Source organism: Budorcas taxicolor, chromosome 12 (assembly GCF_023091745.1).
Source record: "Budorcas taxicolor isolate Tak-1 chromosome 12, Takin1.1, whole genome shotgun sequence".
In the NCBI taxonomy this organism is placed as follows: Eukaryota; Metazoa; Chordata; class Mammalia; order Artiodactyla; family Bovidae; genus Budorcas; species Budorcas taxicolor.
In genome coordinates, this window is record NC_068921.1 from 23807779 (window position 1) to 23830079 (window position 22301).

Genomic DNA, 22301 nt, shown 5'->3' on the forward strand with positions numbered 1-22301 from the left:
AGAATGCTCAAACTACTACACAATTGCACTCATCTCACATGCTGGTAAAGTAATGCTCAAAATTCTCCAAGTCAGGCTTCAGCAATATGTGAACAGTGAACTTCCAGATGTTCAAGCTGGTTTTAGAAAAGGCAGAGGAACCAGAGATCAAATTGCCAACATGCGCTGGATCGTGGAAAAAGCAAGAGAGTTCCAGAAAAACATCTATTTCTGCTTTATTGATTATGCCAAAGCGTTTGACTGTGCAGATCAGAATAAACTGTGGAATATTCTGAAAGAGACGAGAATACCAGACTACCTGACCTGCCTCTTGAGAAACTTATATGCAGGTCAGGAAGCAACAGTTAGAACTGGACACGGAACAACAGACTGGTCCCAAATAGGAAAAGGAGTACGTCAAGGCTGTATATTGTCACCCTGCTTATTTAACTTATATGCAGAATACAGCATGAGAAACGCTGGGCTGGAAGAAGCACAAGCTGGAATCAGGATTTCTGGAAGAAATATCAATAACCTCAAGATATGCAGATGACACCACCCTTATGGCAGAAATTGAAGAGAAACTAAAAAGCCTCTTGATGAAAGTGAAAGAGGAGAGTGAAAAAGTTGGCTTAAAGCTCTACATTCAGAAAACGAAGATCATGGCATCTGGTCCCATCACTTCATGGGAAATAGATGGGGAAACAGTGGAAACAGTGTCAGAGTTTATTTTGCTGGGCTCCAAAATCACTGCAGATGGTGATTTCAGCCATGAAATTAAAAGACGCTTACTCCTTGGAAGAAAAGTTATGACCAACCTAGATAGCATATTCCAAAGCAGAGACATCACTTTGCCCTCAAAGGTCCATCTAGTCAAGGCTTTGATTTTTCCAGTGGTCATGTATGGATGTGAGAGTTGGACTGTGAAGAAAGCTGAGTGCCGAATAATTTATGCTTTTGAAGTGTGGTGTTGGAGAAGATTCTTGAGAGTCCCCTGGACTGCAAAGAGATCCAACCAGTCCATTTTGAAGGAGATCAACCCTGGGATTTCTTTGGAAGGAATGATGCTAAAGCTGAAACTCCAGTACTTTGGCCACCTCATGACAAGAGTTGACTAACTGGAAAAGACTCTGATGCTGGGAGGTACTGGGGGCAGGAGGAGAAGGGTACGACAGAGGATGAGATGGCTGGATGGCATCACTGACTTGATGGACGTGAGTCTGAGTGAACTCCAAGAGTTGGTGATGGACAGGGAGGCCTGGTATGCTGCAATTCATGGGGTCGCAAAGAGTCGGACACGACTGAGTGACTGAACTGAACTGAACCAAAGCTTAATTTAGTTATATCATAAACTTATAAGAAATCATACATAATTTTAGGTTAAGAAATCATCTCTTGTATATTTACATTTATTCCTAGATTGTACGGATGAGATAATAAAACTCAGAGAAATTTGATGACTTGCCAAAGTTTCAGAGGGAATGAGGAAACCTAGATATCTTTTATAAATGGGTAGTGAATGAGTGAAAATGCTGAGTCATATCCAACTCTTTGAGACCTCCTGCCAGGCTCCTCTATCCTTGGGATTTTCCAGGTAAGGATACTGGAGTGGGTTGTCATTTCCTTCTCCAAAACTGAACTACACAATGATCATGAAGCGACCTGAACCGTTAGTCTTCTGACCTGGAATCAGATGCCTTATCCATTAGGCCTTGCCGCCCTGCTATAAACGGGTGGATTGACACTGAAAATTTTTTATTGAGATATAATTGTCACATAATTTTGTGTAAGTTTAAGTGTACAATGTGTTGATTTAATACATGTTGAGTGTAACACACATACACACATATATTTGGAATATGATTACCACCATAGCATTAGCTAACACCCTATCACTTCACATAATTATTCTTTTTTTGTGTGTGTGGTGAGAACAATTAAGATCTAGTTTCTTAGCAACTTTAAGTTTATAATATTGTTGTCTATAATCACCATGTTGGGCAGTGGAGCTCCAGGACTTATTTGTATACAAGTCAGAAGCTTTTGCCCTTAAACAACATCTACCCTACCATCCCTACCCCCTCACACCCAACTCCCTGGTAACCACCATTCTACACTCTGTATTTCTAGGTTTGGCTTTTTTCAATATTCTACATGTAAGTAATATCACGTAGTATTTGTCTTTCTCTATCTGACTTATTTCACTTAGCATAATGTCCTCAAGCTTCATCCAAGTTGTTGTAAACAGCAGCATTCCCTTTATCAAGGCTGAACAATATTTCATTATATACATATACTTCATCTTTTGTATATCCTCCCATGTTTATCATAGCATTATTCACAATAGTTAAGATATGAGAACAACTTGGATGTTTTATCTTTTAGTGCAGAGCTTAGACAAGCAAAAAGCAACTTGCTACAGTAGAAAAGGCATATTTTAGAGCCTGGTAGTATGAATGAAAAAATTCTAGTTCTTTTCTTGGTAACTGTGAGGTCTTGAGCAAGTAAGCTCAATTTCCTCGCCTTTAAAATGTTGAAAATTCATGCTTAATTTTAGGACCTTTAGGGAAGCTGGGAGGTGATTCATATTTAACATACAGAGAGTGTTCAATAAACTATAGCTCCAATGATTAGAATCAAAGAAGCTACACATAAAACCAGATTAAATATCTTCCTGGTTGCCTGAAAGAATGATTCATAGCTTTAGTTAAGGATTCTTTGCCTTCAAATAAGAATATCCAGGGAATTCCCTGGCAGTTCAGTGGTTAAGACTTCACCTTCCAATGCAGGAGGTATGGGTTTGACCCCTGATTGGGGTGCAATGATCACACATGCCTTATGACCAAAAAACAAAAACATAAAAAAATAGAAGTAATGTTGTAAAAAATTAAAGGCTTTAAAGATGGTTCACATAAAAAAATCTTAAAAGAAAATAACAATATCATCAAATTGCCCAAGAAAAAATAAATGTTTAAAACATTTTAAAAGGTTCTAGGGTGTCTTTTGAAATATGATGATTCTACCAGGGTAAGGATTTTGCTGTTTTTTTTCCTGGCTATGTCCCCAGTGCCTCGGGTAGTGTTTGGCAAGTACAGAGTGTGCCATAATTATTGTTAAGTAAAGGGATGAAGGGCTACAGCAGTGTTTCTCAACTTTTGTTCATTACTATCCTCCTAAGGAGCCTTTTCAGATATTCTGTTCTAATCATTATCATCCCTATGAAATTAAATATTAAGGAGTAAGATTTTAAACCCACAGAGATATGAGGTAAATAAATAGCTGTTGTTTTAAACCACTACATTTTAGAGTTTGCTTTTTCAGCAAAAGCTAACTGATGTAACTTCCTTTGGGAGGGCTTTCTAGATTATAGTGCTATGGTTATCCATTTCGGTGGCCTCTTGGCATATATCATAAACTAGTTCAGTGTGTTTTCTAGATATGGAAGTTCTGCATGCAACTTAACAACATCATCTTCGTAGAATTTGGAGATTTGGTTGACAGTTGGATTTGCCATTCCATTGTTATCATTTTTCTTCTAGGATCTAGCTGCCTGAAGTTTTTTCATCCACATGGCTATCTAATTTCTTTTTTCATTTAAAAATATTTTTTATTAGAGTATAGTTGATTTGAAATGTTGTGTTTAGTTTCCGCTGCACAACAAAGTGAATCAGTTATACATATACATATATCCATTCTTTTTTAGATCTTTTTCCCATATAGTTCATTCCAGAGTAGTTCCCTGTGCTATGTAGTAGGTCTTATTAGTGATCTATTTTATATATAGTAGTGTGTATATGTCAGGTAACCAATTAATACTACAGTACCATGCAGTGTTACATCATGATGAAGTAATTACACTCTCTTCATCATTAAGACCTCACCAGGTTGAGAAAGCTGTTTCCCTGGTGGTTCAGTGGCAAAGAATCTGCCTGCAATGCGGGAGACGCTCGTTAGATCCCTGGGTTAGAAAGATCCCCTGGAGAAGGAAATAGCAACCCACTCCAGTATTCTCACCTGGGAAATCCCATGGACAGATGAGCCTAGTAGGCTAGAGCCCGTAGGGTTGCAAAGAGTTGGACACAACTTAGTGACTGAGAACACACGCAGGGAGGTTGAGAAAGGTGAGCAGACCAGAAGTTTTTGAGGATGTGGGCTGGAGAATGTTGCTGTGAGATGCCACTTCTAGATTTATTTTAAAACTATATGGAAGGGACAAGAAGAATCTATGAATAGGATAAAAGTCTTTGGCAGCAAATGCTTACACACAGAACATAATATATCATTCAAACAAGAACCAAACTTATATCTACATAACTGCTGCCTGAAATAGACTTTCTGTGTTGGCAGTCACCTGCTTCATGCAATGAATTTACCCATATTCATTCTGTTTCCTTTTCCTCTATTGTGACTTCCCAGTAGAGATTTTCCCAGTTTACATTTGTCCTCTGATTTGTAGTAATGGAGTTCCCTTTCCCAGCTCCTAACTTTTCTAGGTCATGGCTTTGACCTAGAAAGCTCCATGTTTATCTCCCACATTGGATTTAAACCACTGCTAGTACATTTGACATATGATATGTATCTAATGCCCTAACTATAAATGACTGATTAAATCCCAACAAGCAGGCATTTCTTGTTCTAGGTCCAGTATCCTAAATGCCTATTCTGTGACACTGAGCCATTCTTCATAAACTCTTCTGCCTAGAGCTTTCTTTGTAACTCTGTTCTTTCTTATGCCTGATGGCCAGAGCTGTCTGTCAGTTCTCAGAGTGTATTTAAAATTCCTGATGTAATTTTCTCTGGTAATCAGTCCTTTTAGGTGGACCCTATCACAAAGTGTCAGACAAAACTGAGCGACTAAGCACAGCACACATCCTTATAAGAAGACCTCCCTGGCGGCTCAGGAGTAAGAAATTTGCCGGCCAACACAGGAGACGTGGGTTCAGTCCTTGGGTTGGGAAGATTCCCTGGAGGAGGAAATGACAACCTATTCCAGTATTCTTGCCCAGAGAATCCCATGGACAGAGGAGCCTGGCTGGCTACAGTCCACGGGGTCACAGAGTCAGATACGACTTAGCAACTAAACAAAATCAAATCCTTATAATAAGCTCCGTCAATCTGCTTCCCTGGTTACATTACCCCTAATGGTTTCCCAAGGTTATTGTCCAACCAAGATAGATTTCCTGAATCAGGACAAGGATAATTACTTGACTACAAAATTATTGATTCTGCTCATATATTCTTGCTGCTGTGACCAAAACTGATAAAACTATGATCAAATTTCCTTAGAAATTGATAGAAACCTAAGGTTATTCTTCTACTTTCTTTCCAGATGTTATAATTTAGACAGCCACCCCGTCCCTTTTCCTTGGCAATATCCTTGACATGTATCACAGATGTACGTGGTTGGACTTGAAGTCTAAAGTAGGTACATGAACATTTTCATCTGAGACAGTGTAACTATGTTAAACTGAAACTTACTTTACTCTCTAGCTTCTGATTTGGTCTGATTTTATTTTGCATGACTTGTTACCAAGGCTTAATTTTCATTAGTTTCTATTCATTTCCTTTTCAAATTTTATAATAGTACTTCAGCAGACTCTGTGGTGAAATTCATTTTGTTTGGTTTTATGTTTTTAACAAGATAAATGTTTTTAAATGCTTTTGTTGATGATAAAGTCAAATGAGTCATGAAAACCACTTAGTGGTAGTTATTTACAGGCTACAAAAGTTACAACATTTTTAAAAAAAGTATGTTTTCCTTTTCTTCTTAGGTATAAACCACTAAAAAGGAATAAACAACGTTTTGGACTCTGCGTCAAGCTTAGAAAATGTATTCATTATGAAAAAAGTAAAGATTTTGATGACAAATTTTCTCTGAACTTTGAGATTTTTTTCGACATAAATAGCAACAAAATAACCACTTGAAATGTGCCAAAGTAAGAAAACTGATTTTTAAAAGAAAATATAACTGTTTCTGAATAAAACCCTAAATCTGGATAGACTTAAGGGTATACCCTTGTTGAAAGAGTCATCTTTTTTGCCTCTCTTGAATCCTCAATGCAGTATTACATCATGATAAAGTAATTCCTCTCTCTGGTTGGTCTTATATCTAATCATAGGCCCACTCCTGAACCCCCTTCACAGTGCGGTGGGTCCCCTGCTTAGATGCTGTATTGTGTGGAATTCTATTCCCGTCTATCAGGCACTCAATAAGACTCTGGATAGTAATGCTTGCTGTCTATGGTCATACCTGTCAGAGGTTTCTCTTCCTGTTTTAATGAACCACTGGCCCTTCCAATATGAAAAGGATGTAATATTGTCAACTCATCTTTAAGTAGCTGGTTGTGTTGTCTTTTTTTCTATCCCCATCAGGAAAGAGAAATAATTTGCTTTAACATGAAATTAACAGTGATATTAATTTACTCTACATGTGTAACTGTGTGGTCCTCTGTCAAAATACAATCTAGAGAGATCTTGGGGGTATCAACAGCCCAAAGAACATCACATTGACCCATTACATCCATGGGTCATCCTTTGTCATCTGAGGATGACATTCTTTGTCGTTTGATACATCCTTTATCATCTGAGCCACCAGGGAAGCCGGGCTTGGATGGGGGAAGAGTGATTAGTTTTCAGAGGATAGGTGGACATCTGAACACAGGCTAGTCTTAAAGTAGAACAAGAGAGTAATGGATACTGAAAAGATAAACATGAACATATAATCTGCTCTCTGTCCTTCAGGGGCTTCCCTGGAGGCTCAGACAGTAAAGAATCTGCCTGCAATGCAGGAGACCTGGGTTTAGTCCCTGGGTTGGGAAGATCCCCTGGAGAAGGGAATGGCTACCCACTCCAGTATTCTTGCCTGGAGAATTCCATGGACAGAGCAGCCTGGCGTCCTGTACTTCATGGGGTTGCAAAGAGTTAGATATGACTAAGCAACTAACACTTTCATTTTCTGTCCTTTATGGACATACACAGGGATGATAGCAAAGGCTATATCTGGGTAGTAATACTTAGAATTTTTTCTATGTACATTGCAAAATGTTTGAATTTATTATAATATACTCATACAGAAAAACAGTGTCTTATTTGAACATATTGTTAAGAACACAGCTTTTTGTATACCTGAAATTCCAGAAAGCATTAAAGCCACATGATGAAAACAACAGTTGAATAAGTTATTTTCTATCCTTTACTTCTAGACCAGTTTAACCTCCAGATTCAGAGGACCCAGAAGTCAGCGGGGAATTGAGGGTAGAGATGCCTCACATAAGGGGACTAGAGAAAAGTTTACCATATGCTTCTTCCCAATGCAGATTTCCAACTAAAATAAGATCTGAGGAGAAAGAAGGAAGAGTTTCAATTTGTTGAAATGTCTTATGTGACTATCTCATGAGACTTAGTATACAGTTACCAAAATGAACTCTTATGAGATTAAATGATTGAAGTTTTAGCTGAAAGTGGCCAAAATAGCCATGCCATCTATCTGAGACTTCAACCAAAGAGTTTGGAAGAAATACCACATTTGACTGGATCCTGGAGGAAAAAGAATAGAGTTTGTTTGCCATCACACTAAGTCTTAGCCTAATAGCTAGACTTGTGGAAGAGCAAGAATCATGAATGAGCGTAGAAGAGGATGTAATTTCCAAAAAAGACTACAGAAAAATCAGGTTTGAAGAAGAAAAGATAGTTTACTTCTGAATATGTTAAGTTGGAGATAACTGTAAAACATTTAAGTAAAGGTATCATAGTTAGTGTTAGTCGTATCTGACTCTTTGAGACCCCATGGACTATAGGCTGCCAGCCTTCTCTGTTCACAGAATTTCCCAGGCAAGAATACTGGAGTGGGTTGTCATACCCTTTTCCAGGGGATCTTCCAGACCCAAGGATCAAACCCAGGTCTTGCATTGCAAGCAGATTCTTTACTGTCTGAGCCACTGGGAAAGCCCCAAAGGGCAAGTAATTGCATGAGGTTAGAGCTTAGAAGGGGTTCTCTGGTAGCTCAGCTGGTAAAGAATCCACCTGCAATACAAGAGACCCCAGTTCAATACCTGGGTCAGGAAGATTCCCTGGAGAAGGGATAAGCTACCCACTCCAGTATTCTTGGGTTTCCCTGGTGGCTCAGGCAGTAAAGAATGTGCCAGCATGAGAGAGACCTGAGTTTGATCCCTGGGTTGGACCTCTGGGTGGGGAAGATCCCCCTGAGAAGGGCATGGCAACCCACTCCAGTATTCTTGCCTGGAGAATCCCATGGACAGAGGATCCTGGCTGTGGGGGGGAGGGGGGGAGGGGGGTGGGGGGAGTTGGGGGGGCGGGGGGGGTGGTCTACAGTCCATGAGATTGCAGAATCAGACAAGACTTAGCAACTAAGCATGGAGGAGGAGCTAAGTAAAAGGACAATTAGAGATCTAAATTTAGAAGTTGATATGAATAACATTAAAATCAAGGAGGTGGGTAAGTTCCATTAGGACAAGAAAGAGGAAGAGAACTTGGAACAAAGCGATGCAGCCTCTCACATTTCGAGATCAGAGAGAGAAGCAGCTACCTTCAGGTACTGAGCAGAGAGATTCAGAGAGATGGTGGGAGAATGACCACATATGAGTGCCACAGACGTCAAGGCAGGACCATATTGATAAATATGTCCTTTGATGCTGAAACATCAAGAGAGATTTGTAAATGGTTCACTGAGTGGCAATATAAAGATAACTGGTGAAGCTAACAAGGAGGTTCAAGTGAAATGGGTGATCAGTATTCATGTGAGAAAGCTGATGAGCAAGTGAGATGCGAGAAAAGGAAGAAACAAACAATTTAACTCCGCGGCCAACTTAAAAAAGTTCTCTTGGAATGAAAACATATGTATGTATGGCCAATCCCTTTGCTGTCCACCTAAAACTATCACAACATTATTAATTGGCTATACTCTAATATAAAATAAAAAGATTAGTTTGGTGTTGTTGTTGTTGTTTTATAGAAAATTCTCCTGTGAAGGGAGTAGAAAAATATGAAAATAGTGAGCAATGAATATGGGCTCATGAATTTTGTTTAAGGAAGGGAAGTATGAAGTCATATTTGATTTTGGGGGGGGGGTGGTTTGTGGTGAATGTATACAAATGGATTGCTTTTTAGTAGGTTGATCTTCTATTTACCAGTCTTGCTGAACTCAACATTCCTTTTTTGGTTGTACCCTGCAGCATGTGAGATTTTAGTTCTCTAACCAGGGATTGAAACTCCCACCCTCTGCATTGGAAGAAGAAGTCTTACCCACTGAACCACCAGATCCTGAGACCATATTTGTATGATGATAGAAGGGCTTTAGTAAAGAGGAATAATTTAAAGCAGCAAGAGATTTTGTAGATTGTGTAGCTCTTAGTGGATTTTGAAAGGGTATGAGATTATGGAACCAAAGATGCATGTGGAGAGATTTTTCTTTTGATAGAAAGAACACTCATAAAACATCATAATTAATTGAACAGAAGTAACCACAGTTTGCAGGGTCCAGTACATTCCTAAAATAGTTTAGAGTTATATTCCTTAAGGAAGGAAGTTGGAGGGGGATTAAATTGTTGTAAGGAAGCCAATAAGAAAGAAATGAAGAGCTGTGCTCCTGAACTAGAAATCAAGAAATCTAAAATTCATTATTACATCGAGACTTCAACATTGTATGTTTTGACTTCTTCATCTAAACCCCAGGAGTCCTTTAGTATTTTCTGAGCCTCTGCTCTATGCCCAGTCTTGGGTTATGGCTAGATATTTATCTTGGTTTACTTATAGCTTATGGCAGCCATAAAGCAGAGCTATTGATCTCATGATTTTATAGGTAAATAAAATGAGATGAAGAGACAATAAATTACCCAAGGTTGTACAGCTAAAAAGGAGGACAAGATGAACTAAAAATGTATATTTGGATGATTCAAGTTCAGCTTCTATGTTACAGGAGTGTTGGAAAATATAAATATATCATAATCAGTAAAGCGCTTTATACTCTTTTCAGAAGAAAGTCCCATTATGTGCTTAGGATAATTTTTAAAAATATGGTAATAGCATCACTATTATCTCGTTCACGTATAATGTGAAAATTTATGTAACTGGAGACAGGAGTAGAAAAAAAGTCATCTGCAAATATTCAGTATTTCTCACACAATTTGCATTGACTCTATTTTCCAGAGCCATCCCTCCTCCTAGTCACAGCCATCTGGTTTCCTTCTACCTCCTGCTCTTTCGCTAAAGCTACAGGAACAAACGGAGCTGCCTGGAGCAAATCAATTTCCCATTATCCTTAATGTGTGAAGACGAGACTTCTGGCAGCGATCGCAGTCTTTGTCTACTGATATGGTTGAAAAGTCATGTTTACATAACAGAAAATGTTTTCATGTAGAAGGGATGGCATGGCCGTGCGCGGTTGTGGGATGCTGTGTCGTAATATGAGAACTGATTCCTCGCAACATGTAAACTTCGCATTTCTCTGCAGAGGGCTCGGAGGTCTCTTCCCGAAAATGCAGAGGGATTTGAAAGTCGTGTGCATTTATCAAATTCCTTGGAGTGCTTGAGAGAATCTGTCCAGCAGAATTTAGAGAAGAGAAAATGAAGGGGGTGGGGAGGGATACCCAAAGAGCCCTTCATCCTTCCCTTCTTTCTTCCTTCTGTCTTTCCATCAGTATCCACTATGCCAGGCACTGTACAAGATACTGCTATTGACCAGTGGGAAAAAAAGATAAGGCTCCTCTTCTCAGAGAACATACATTCTAGTGGAAGAAGACATAACAATACAAACACACTCCCAGACTGAGAAGATGCCAGCGGTAAGGACCATGTGGAGCGGTAAAATAAGTTCCCGTGTTTGAATACGGCTGGGTGACTGCATTATTTTGGTGGTTAAGAAAGGCTTCTCTGAGGAGGTGACATTTAAGTGAAGAATGCACTTACAGGAATAACTCAGCTGTGCACAAATTAGGTAGAAGTGTGTTTGGGGCAGAGAAAAGAACCAGTGCAACATTCTAAGCAAATTTTGGAGCCAGGGGTGACAGAGCAGGTAAGTGAAGGAGCCCATGGCTTGTGGCCAGTGGGGAAATAGGATGAGAGGAAATTAAAAAGGTTGGCAAGGGCCTGATCTTACAGAACTCCGTAGGACAGAATAAGATGTCTACCTTTTATTCTATGTGCATAACAAATCTATTGGGCAGTTTTAAGTAGAGAAAGGTAATAATCTGATTTATTCTGGAAGATATATGAAGAATGAGTTCTTGAGAAGCATGAATAAAAACAAAAAGAAATACAACCTGTAGAAATCTTCACACTTACCTGTTATAGACTGGAACTGTATGCAAATTTTTACATACAAAGTTTTGAAAAGATTGTGCTGCTAAAGAAAAAGTGGTCGAAAAATCACAATTCTGGTCTATAGAGACATTATAAAAATGAAAAAACATCTATCAACCCACCCCAATATATCATCCTATGCAATCTCATAGGTGTCTAAGTTGTTTTCTGGATCAGATATGTGAATACTTGCCACGTTAGTTCATAACACACACTCTTGTCGTTATTGCTCGGAAAGTCTCCAATTCACTGTATTTCTTAGATGCATTATAAATTTCCATTTGTTCCCTTGCCCCAGGCTGTTAATATTTTAGCAACATAATTTTAAGAATGTCACTGTGCAGTACACACTGCACAGCCTCAGGAAATTGGGCCCAGCTGTAAAAAGGTGTAGGCTATTACATTTTTGTAATTCTTAGTGAGACTTATCCATTTTACACGAATGACTACCAAGACAAGTCTTTGTTTAAGACACATGGACACCTGGAGTCTGAACAAATATGACAAATTGGAAACTAGAACCAGAAAAAATATGTTTTGGATATTGTCAAAGTTATATAATAATTGTAAGAGACACAAAATATTTTAAGGCTTTTCTTTTATATTTATCCTTGACAATCAGCAAACATTTAATCATTGCCAAATATAATAATAAAGCAAACATTTACTGAATGCTCACTGTGTACCAGTCACTGGTTTTTATAATCATTGTCTTGTTTAATTTTCCTAACATGGTGCTTCTAACCATCATTCTAATAAATGTGCCAGTCACGTGATCTATGCTTTAGGATGTCGAGAATGTATGAATTTGTCCCTCTTAATGAGCTCATATGTTGTAAAATGGACAGATAATTACTTTGCATTCTGAAAATACACTAATAGCTCTCTATAGCAAGGATCTGGGTTTCAGTTTAGTATATTCCATGGCTGGTTCATGAATGTTTGGAAAATTGGGGAAAACAGAAGAAACCGGACAGAAGATAATAGGCAGGAGAGATTTTGGGTTTTGACCTAAGGGGGAACAGAAATATTTATTCACGGATGCCGATAGGAAAGAATAGAGTAATAGAATGCGATGATGGAGTGTGTTGTTAGCCTGATAAGTTAGATATGAGACTTACCCGGAGACAAGGTGTATGGAGAAGGAAAAAAATCTCTACATTAACAAAGGATTTAATGACGCATGGGAACCAAGAAGGGAAACTTCGGAGGTAAAATGACAAAGACAACTGAATACATAAAGGCAGTTGGTGTGTGTGTGAGAGAGAGAGAGTGTGTGTGTGTGTGTGCGTGCTCAGTCCTGTCTGACTCTTTGTGACCCCGCCAGAAGAAGTCGCAAAGGGTGTGACTGCAGTTCAACTTAATCAGCTTAAATCAGGTAGAGTGACAGTACCCCTCCCCTGCTTCAATCCCCAGGGACTACAGCCCTCCAGGCTTCTCTGCCCAAGGAATTTTCCAGGCAAGAGTACTGGAGAGAGTTGACATTTCCTACTTCAGGGGATCTGCCTGACACAGGTTTTGAACCCACATCTCTTGCATTTCCTGCACTGGCAGGCAGATTCTTCACTGCTAAAGACTGCTACTGAGAATCAGGGATACAAGTCTTCTTAGTTTGAGGCAATGGCACTATGTCTGTTCTTTATTAGAAAGCTTCCCCCCCCTCCCCCCCGCCCCTCCCATTCTTTATTAGAAAATTGGTGAAGGCAGGAAGGGAACCCTGTGAGCCATCTATTGGCTTTATGGGGAAAGCAATGTGTGTGGTTTCAGTTCAGTTCGGTTCAGTTCAGTTGCTCAGTTGTGCCCAACTCTTTGCAACCCCATGAATCGCAGCACGCCAGGCCTCCCTGTCCAACATCAACTCCCAGGGTTTACTCAGACTCACGTCCATTGAGTCCGTGATGCCATCCAGCCATCTCATCCTCTGTTGTCCCCTTCTCCTCCTGCCCCCAATCCCTCCCAGTGTCAGAGTCTTTTCCAATGAGTCAACTCTTCACATGAGGTGGCCAAAGTACTGGAGTTTCAGCTTCAGCATCATTCCTTCCAAAGAAAACCCAGGGCTGATCTCCTTCAGAATGGATTGGTTGGATCTCCTTGCAGTCCAAGGGACTCTCAAGAATCTTCTCCAACACCACAGTTCAAAAGTATCAATTCTTCGGTGCTCAGCCTTCTTCACAGTCCAAATCTCACATCCATACATGACCACTGGAAAAACCATAGCCTTGACTAGACGGACCTTAGTCGGCAAAGTAATGTCTCTGCTTTTGAATATGCTATCTAGGTTGGTCATAACTCTACATATAAGTTAAATAAGCAGGGTGACAATATACAGCCTTGACGTACTCCTTTTCCTATTTGGAACTAGTCTGTTGTTCCATGTCCAGTTCTAACTATTGCTTCCTGACCTGCAAACAGATTTCTCAAGAGATAGGTCAGGTGGTCAAATTTTCTCTTCTCTCCTCACAGGAAGGAAAAAAGAAAAGAATATTTTTCTCCATTATAGCAATCCCCATCTTCTTCTCAAGCCAAGTGAACTCAGGAAGCTTCCAGACAATCATTTATGTCAGTCACATGATTTATGCTTTAGGATATCGAGAATGTATGAAGTTGTCCCTCTTAATGAGCTCATATGTTGTAAAATGGACAGATAATTACTTTGCATTCTGAAAATACACTAATAGCTCTCTACAGCAAGGATCTGGGTTTCAGTTTAGTATATTCCATGGCTGGTTCATGAATGTTTGGAAAATTGGGGAAAACAGAAGAAACCTGACAGAAGTTAATAGGCAGGAGAGATTTTGGATTTTGACCTGGGGAAACAGAAATATTTAAAACCTGCAGGTCTACTCTGGACCAGAGCGTGCTTATTGGAGTGACAACTAACCTAGACAGAGGATGGACATGAGCAAAGGTAATTTGATAAGATGTAACTGGACAACAGAATACCCAAGCTCACTTTTAAACATGAGACGGTGTCCAGGGAACATCCCGGGTAGTCCAATGGTTGGGACTTCGCCTTTCAGTGCAGAGGCTGTGGGTTTGATCCCTGGTCTGAGAACTAAGATCCCACATGCCTCATGACCAAAAAAAAACAAAAAACAAAAACCCTCTAAACATAAAACAGAAGCAGTATTGTAACAAATTCAATAAAGACTTTAAAAATGGTCCACATCAAAAAAAAAAAAAAGGAAGAAGTTGTCCATGTATGAAAGAAGGGGCCAATTCCAGCAGGGAAATTTGGCTAAGGCAGTGGAATTATCAAGGAAGTTACTTTCTAGGAGCATAACACAGTTCAGAAGAGAAAGGAGGATGAGTGGCAAGTCAGAGCATGGAGAATGGAGAGCATTCACATCATGATAGACTTTACATGCTGGGCTGAAGATTTTGCAAGAAGATTCCCTGGAGAAGGAAATGGCAACCCACTCCAGTATTCTCGCCTGGGAAATCCCATGGACAGAGGAGCCAGGTGGCATGTAGTCCATGGGGTAGCAAACATCAGATGCAGCTGAGTGACTATAGCACAACACAACACGAGCGTATGTACGTTTTGGTAGACAAAGTATTCTTTACTCTGGAGAAAGAGTTCTATGCTTCCAATAAAGGTCAAGACTCACTGGCTTAGGGGAAATACCTTGAGAATTAAGGAGATCATTTAGGTGGCTGCCACTGTAACAGAAGAAATAAGTGATTAGAGTGTAAACTAAACGACTGCAAAAGGAAGCACATCTGAGGGGAGAGAGACATGAGAAGGAAGCAGGTTAAGATTATCCATTTTGACACAACTGAATTTGAGATTCTGGTGAGAATATTCAGTAGCACTTGGATATATCCCTCTGAGTCTTTTAGAGAGAGCTAGATTGGGAAAATATATTTTGGATTCATCAGAGTACACACTGCAATTGAGTCTATGAAGTCCAGCATGCAAAACATAAGTGATAACAATCCATCTCATATTATATCCTGAGGTGATTTTCCAACCAAATGTGTTGTTTTCTTCTCCTTTGCTCTCAGTTGGTCATATTCCAGAGCTGTATTTTTTGCCTTCTTCTTCCCTGCCCTGAAGATTTTTACTTTTGTTTTAGGTCCCAATTTAACACTTATTTTCTTTATTGATATTCCTTTCTCTCCAAGCCTGAAGAAAATGAATTTTATTTTCTAGAGTGCCTTGGGATTTATTTATTAGCTTCTTTGACAACGGCATTAAGATTCTCACTTGCTTTTAGAGCTGACATGTGAAACTGAGGATGAACTTCTCTAAATACCCACTCTTTAGAGATGTGGGATATTTATGGTTTCCCCAGAGAGCTAATCGGTAGAAAATTGTTTACCGCATCTGTGAATAAGTTTGGTGAGCACACATAATACAGATTTATTATTTATTGCTTTTGTTCATTATTGCACACTGAAGGCATCAAACTCTTACAAGCATAAATTTTTTAAAAGGGCATGAAGGAAGAAGGCATGTACATGTTTCCTTAGAATTTTGAAACAGCAGTTTCAAAACACCATGTTATGGTTTATTCGCTCAGTCGTGTCTGACTCTTTTGCAACCCCCTGGACTGCAGCCCATCAGGCTTCTTTGTCCATGGGAAATCCCAGGCAAAAATAGTGGATTGCATTGATATTTCCTTCTCCAGGGCCTCTTCCCAACCCAGGGGTTGAACCCATGTCTCTTGTGTTGCATTACATTTCAAGTGGATTCTTTACTGCTGAACCACTGGGAAAGAAACAATAAATATAGATAATTTAGAAATTTGAATGTAATGACTTTTGAAAAATATTCTCCAAATTTAAAAATATATATGGACTTCCCTGGTGGCTCAGACGGTAAGGCGTCTGTCTACAATGTGGGAGACCCGGGTTCGAGCCCTGGGTTGGGAAGATCCCCTAGAGAAGGAAATGGCAATCCACTCCAGTACTATTGCGTAGAAAATCCCATGGACAGAGGAGCCTGGTAGGCCCCAGTCTATGGGGTTGCAAAGAGTCGGACACGACTGAGTGACTTCACTTCACTTCACTTCATAAGTGATTTTTACCACCCCTTTGTGTGTTGGTAATAAAATTGGGTGGTATATAAAATGTTTGGTTGGGGTCATAAATTGAAGCATTGATCTTTAAATCTCACTTTTCTCCCTTGGGGTCACATCCTACCCAGATATCATTGACGCTAGATAATCAATGACAGTGCTTATTGGAGGTCTTCATAAGGGTGATAAAACATGAGTTAGAAGATCCAGGCTGTCTCTTTCTGACCCCAAGCCATTAGAAAAAGTCACTTGTCCTTTTTTCCCTTATTTCTTATAGTTTTTATTTGTACTTTTCTTCATGTTTTTATATTTATATAGATGATGCAAATTCAATATATTTTCGCATGAAAGAGAGTAAAGGGAGTCCCAGATACAATCCATAATTAAGATAAGTGATATTTTCACTTTTAATCTCCATTATGCTGAGAAGCAAAGCTGCTAAATATGTTTGGAATTGCTAAGTGTTGGGAATAGCAGAAGAGATATGTCACTACAGCACAGGGGTTCAGGAAAGAATATGGATTATCTTCCTGTTTTATTTGATATTTTGGATTTGGGTGTCTTCTGATTTTAGGGATGATGATAAAAGGTCCATAGGATATGAAGTGATTCATCAGCTCTCCTAAAAGACTACACAATGGGACAATTAAGTCCTCTCATAGAGATTTGGACTGCTTGCTAAGGTAGAAGAAGGAATGTGTTATGTTCAAATTCAGGAGGCAGAGGACTTTTGGAGGTTTACAAATCATATAATACCTAAGTTTCCCCTCTCCTTAGGTCCAAATTTGTCTCCTTGGGGGAAATGTTGCCTGCTTGGAGCATGTGTGATCTAGAAGAATGTTTGATATGTGCTTGGTGTATGTAATATATATATATATATAGCACATATTATATATATAATGCATATCTATATTGTATATAATACATATCTGCCTATTACATACGTAAATTTATATGTATTATATATATATAATCTGTTTTAGTTAATTAAAAAAATTCATGTAACAGAAGAAAGCCCTCATTTCAAAAACTAAGCAGAGGATTATTCATTAAATATTGTTGAAAAATTATACTGTATAAAGTGCTGAGGAGAGGTAGCAGAAATGAAAATAGTGAGGCAGAAATTTTGTGAAAGAAAGGACTGCACAAACCGCTAAGTGAAATACAAGAAATGGATAAAGTAAGGTACACGATAGAGCTGAAACTTCTGGTGGCTCAGTCAGTACAGAATCCGCCTGTGGTGCAGGTTTGATTGCTGGGTAAGATCCCCTGGAGTAGGAAATCACAACCCACTCCAGTATTCTTACCTGGAAAATCCCTTGGGCAGAGGAGCCTGGCAGGCTACAGTCCATGGGGTTGCAAAGAGTAAGACATGACTGAGTGACTAAAACACCAAGCACCCACAGAGGCTGAAACAGATCTGAGGGACAAAATGATTGACTCAGAAGAACAAGGAATACCCAGTGGAAGAAAGGGAAGATGAGGATTTCAATAGTGTAGAAAATGGACTTTGCCTAGATAAGAAAGAGTTTTGAGGTCCTTGATTCAGGCTTGAGAAACTCTGCACCAGTAAATGATCCTGGAAAAGAGAATGGAGGATTTAGAATTGGCAAGGATCTTTTTTTTTTTTTTTTTTGCTTTTATTCTGTTGGCACTACTAAGTCTTTGAAAGTTAAACTATACAGATTCAAAAAATCTAAAGAGAAATTATCACTCTAGCTTTTATAGCCTCTTTTAGAATGAGAAAATCTGTTGCTGTTTAGCATTTCATATTTAGGCTTCCACACTGCCACCAGCTTAATTTACCTAAAATGCACATCCAACCACAGCAGGTCTCTGTTTCAAAGGGTTCAGTGACTTCACAGCACATGGCAGATAAAGTGTCAGTTCCTGAGCTGAGAAGAGCTTCCCTGATGACTCAGAGGGTAAAGAATCCGTCTGCATTATGAGAGACCTGGGTTTGATTCCTGGGTTGGGAAGATCCCCTGGAGAAGGGAATGGAATTCTCCAGGCAAGAGAATTCCGTGGACAGAGAAGCCTGGCAGGCTACAGTCTCTGGAGTCACTAAGAGCTCACATGACTGAGTAGCTTTCACTTTCACTTTTTCTTTACCATCTTAGCCAACCAGGAAAGTCCAAGAAGAGGTTCTTGCTCTCCATAATCAGGCCCTTTCTTATCTGTTGAATCTTATCATCTCTGCCTCAAATTCTATTCATTAGGAAATACTAATCTCTTATTGTTTGCCACATTGAAGCTTGTTAATTCTCATCTAATTTTCAGCTCTGATTAAAATCTATGGAAAATCAGTATTTCCTTCTGGTTAAAACTTCAATCCAGTACTTCTCTAAATAGTAACTTTGGTAGCAAGAAGACCTTTTATAATGGTATCATAGAATTGGAATAACTTTGAAAGGCATTCAAAATTTCCTTTCATATACAACTAAGATGTGGTTTTGAAAATGTATCAAGTAAAGCTATTTTTGTAGAAGACTGTTCACTTTCTTAACATTGTTTTTGACTGTGAAATATATCATACTTGTGAAAAAGTAAATAGATCTTGAGCACTTTAAAGGACAATCAGAATGCTACTAAAACCGTTACCAAGGCTGATAACTGACATAATACTAGTACTTTTGAGCACACCAAGTCTTTCTCCTTGACCAGTCTTAGATTTTGTAATATTTCATTTAATTTTCTTTAAGATTTTGGTTCCAGTGTATGAACATGTAAACATCCAGTGTTCAGTTTTGCTGGATTTTGCAGTGCATATATGCAGTCATGTAATAAGTGAACTCTGGGAGTTGGTGATGGACAAGGAGGCCTGGCATGCTGCAATTCATGGGGTCGCAAAGAGTTGGACACGACTGAGCGACTGAACTGAACTGACCTGAATAAGTATCATGATGGGTTCTCCTTGTTCAGTATCCTGTTTATAAATCCTGTTACATGTTCATGCTGCTTCATGTAACTAGATTTATTCATCCTCAATGCCTAGTAGTATTTCACTACATGAATAATTTATTTATGCATACTACTGTTGACAGATCTGGGGCTTATTTCTAGTTTTTAGCTATGATAAATAGTGTGGTAATGGACATTTGTTCTTACCTTTGTAATGTAAAGTTGCATTTTTGCTTGGTATTTATTTTGGAGTGGAATTTTCTGGATCACAGGCATGCACATGCTTGGCCTTAATAGGTGCTGTCAAACAACTTTCCAAAGCTGTTGAACTAATTCCAGTACTCCATAAGCTCAAAATTAGATACTCTTTTCTGCATTTTCTATTTTAGTCATTCTAATCAGTGGGTAGTTTTATCACATTGTGGTTTTAATTGAATTTCACTCTTGTCTAAAGAAGTTGAGCAACTCTTCATGTTTCTGGGTTCATCTTTTGTGACATTTCAGTTCAAGTCTTTTGCCATTTTTCATATTGAGTATATGTCTTATTCTTTCCTCTATTGTATGCTTGCTTTTATTTGTGTTAATTTGCTTTGCTATTCTCCATACTATGTCCTTGGTTTAAGTTTCTTTGCATTGAATTTGCTATGCTTTCACCATGTTTCGTAACATGGAAACTTCTATCACTGGCTTTTGATATTTCATCTTTTAGTACATATCCATTTATTTTTGAGTACTCCTTGCACAATGTTTCCTTTGTTATATTTTTGTTATCATGCAATTCCCATATTTCTTTTATCTACAGAGATTACTCTTTTGGTCCATTAATTATTTAGATTATTTAGAAATGTATTATCTAACTTACAAATATTTAGGGATTTTTCTAGTTGTATTTCTGTTCTTTACTTCTGGATTAATTGTATTATAGTCAGAAATTTCAATTGTTTGAAATTTATTGAGTCCTGTTTTATTGCCCAACTTGTGGGCTCTCTTACTCTATGCCTCAAGTACACTTGAAACTCTGTGCACTTGTGATCATTGCTTCTTCTTCTTCTTCTTCTTTTTTTTTATCATTGCTTCTTTAAAGGTAAAATGTCTTTTTTCCTCTGGTCATAAAAAAGATTTTCTCACTGTCTTTGGTGCTAAGTGGTTTCCTCTGGTGAGTCTTCTTTTTGTGTTCTTTCAATCCACTGACAGACTGAATCCATTCATAGAAAAAACAGTAGTCCCTGCCTCTCCCATCAGGAAAGTTATGACTTTTGGATATTTTAAGTTAGCTTTTAAGACACTCACATGTGTTGATGCAAAATGTAACAAAAATCTTGAGGGAGAGAACTCCGTTGCAATTCCCTCTGGTGTGACTTTCTCAGTTACATGTTCCGGCTTTCCAGGGGACTTGGTTTGACCGTAATACCTGTAGTATTTCATGCTATTAGAGAGATCTGTGGCATATAAAGAAAAAGTGTTGAATCTCTGGAAATATTTAGAGGACAATACAGTACAGACACCTAGAATCCTGCTGAGGGGTTCTGCCTCAAGACTGTGAGAGATTTCGCTTTACATTTTAGGCTCACCTTCCCAGTGTCCTCTGCCACCTCAGACTCAGTAAATGTCTTAGTTGATAAAATAAGTGATATATTTGACCATCCACTAGATTCAGCCATCAAAATCTCCGTTGGTCTGTCTTCTTTTTAGAGCACTTTTTTGTCTAAAGAAAGTTTGCTCACATCTCATGTCCAGGATACCCAATTTGCTGAAGAAGTAAAACAGCCAAGGACTTATCTGGTAGTCCAGTGGCTAACACTCTGCATGTGCAATGCAGGGGAACTGAGTTCGATTCCTAATCAGGGAGTTAAGTCCACGTGCTACTATTGAAAAAAAAAAAAAACAACCCTAAATTGTTATGAAGATCAAAGATTCTACATGCCACAACTAAGACCTGGTGCAGTCAAATAAATATTCAAAAATAAAAGGGCCAGCTGTTAGCAGCTCATTCCCTGTCTTGTTTGGTATTTGAGGTCATCTAGTGCTTTTTGAGTTAGACAAGGCTGTGGTCCTAGTGTGATTAGATTGACTAGTTTTCTCTGAGTATGGTTTCAGTGTGTCTGCCCTCTGATGCCCTCTTGCAACAACTACCATCTTACTTGAGTTTCTCTTACCTTGGGCGTGGGGTATCTTTTCATGGCTGCTCCAGCAAAGCACAGCTGCTGCTCCTTACCTTGGACGAGGGGTATCTCCTTACCGCCGCCGTTGCTGACCTTCAATGTGGAATAGCTCCTCTAGGCCCTCCTGTGCCTGCGCAGCCACTGCTCCTCGGGTTGCTCCTCCCGCTGCCGGCCCTGGCCTTGGGCGTGGGTGACTCCTCAGGGTCACCGCGCCTGCCCTTGGGCGCGAGGTGGCTTCTCTCAGCCGCCCCTGACCTCGGATGCGGGGTGTCTCCTCTCCGCCGCCACTGACCTCGGATGCCAGGTAGCTCCTCTCGGCCGTTCCTGCGCGGTCACAGCCTGGCACTCTAGTCTGCTGCCCCTGAACTCAGAAGTAGGGTAGCTCCTCTCGGCTGCACTTAGTGCGCTGGCTCCGCAGCCACCTGTGCTTAGTGAAACCAAGCTATGCCTGCTGGGCAACCCAAGACGGGCGGGTCATGGTGGAGAGGTCTGACAGAATGTGGTCCACTGGAGAAGGGAATGGCAGATCACTTCAGTATTCTTACCTTGAGAACCCCATGAACAGTATGAAAAGGCAAAATGATAGGATACCAAAAGAGGAACTCCCCAGGTCAGTAGGTGCCCAATATGCTACTGGAGATCAGTGGAGAAATAACTCCAGAAAGAATGCAGGGATGGAGCCAAAGCAAAAACAATACCCAGTTGTGGATGTGACTGGTGATAGAAGCAAGATCCGATGCTGTAAAGAGCAATATTGCATAGGAACCTGGAATGTCAGGTCCATGAATCAAGGCAAATTGGAAGTGGTCAAACAGCAGATGGCAAGGGTCAAACAGCAGGTGGCAACATTTTAGGAATCAGTGAACTAAAATGGACTGGAATGGGTGAATTTAACTCAGATGACCATTATACCTACTAC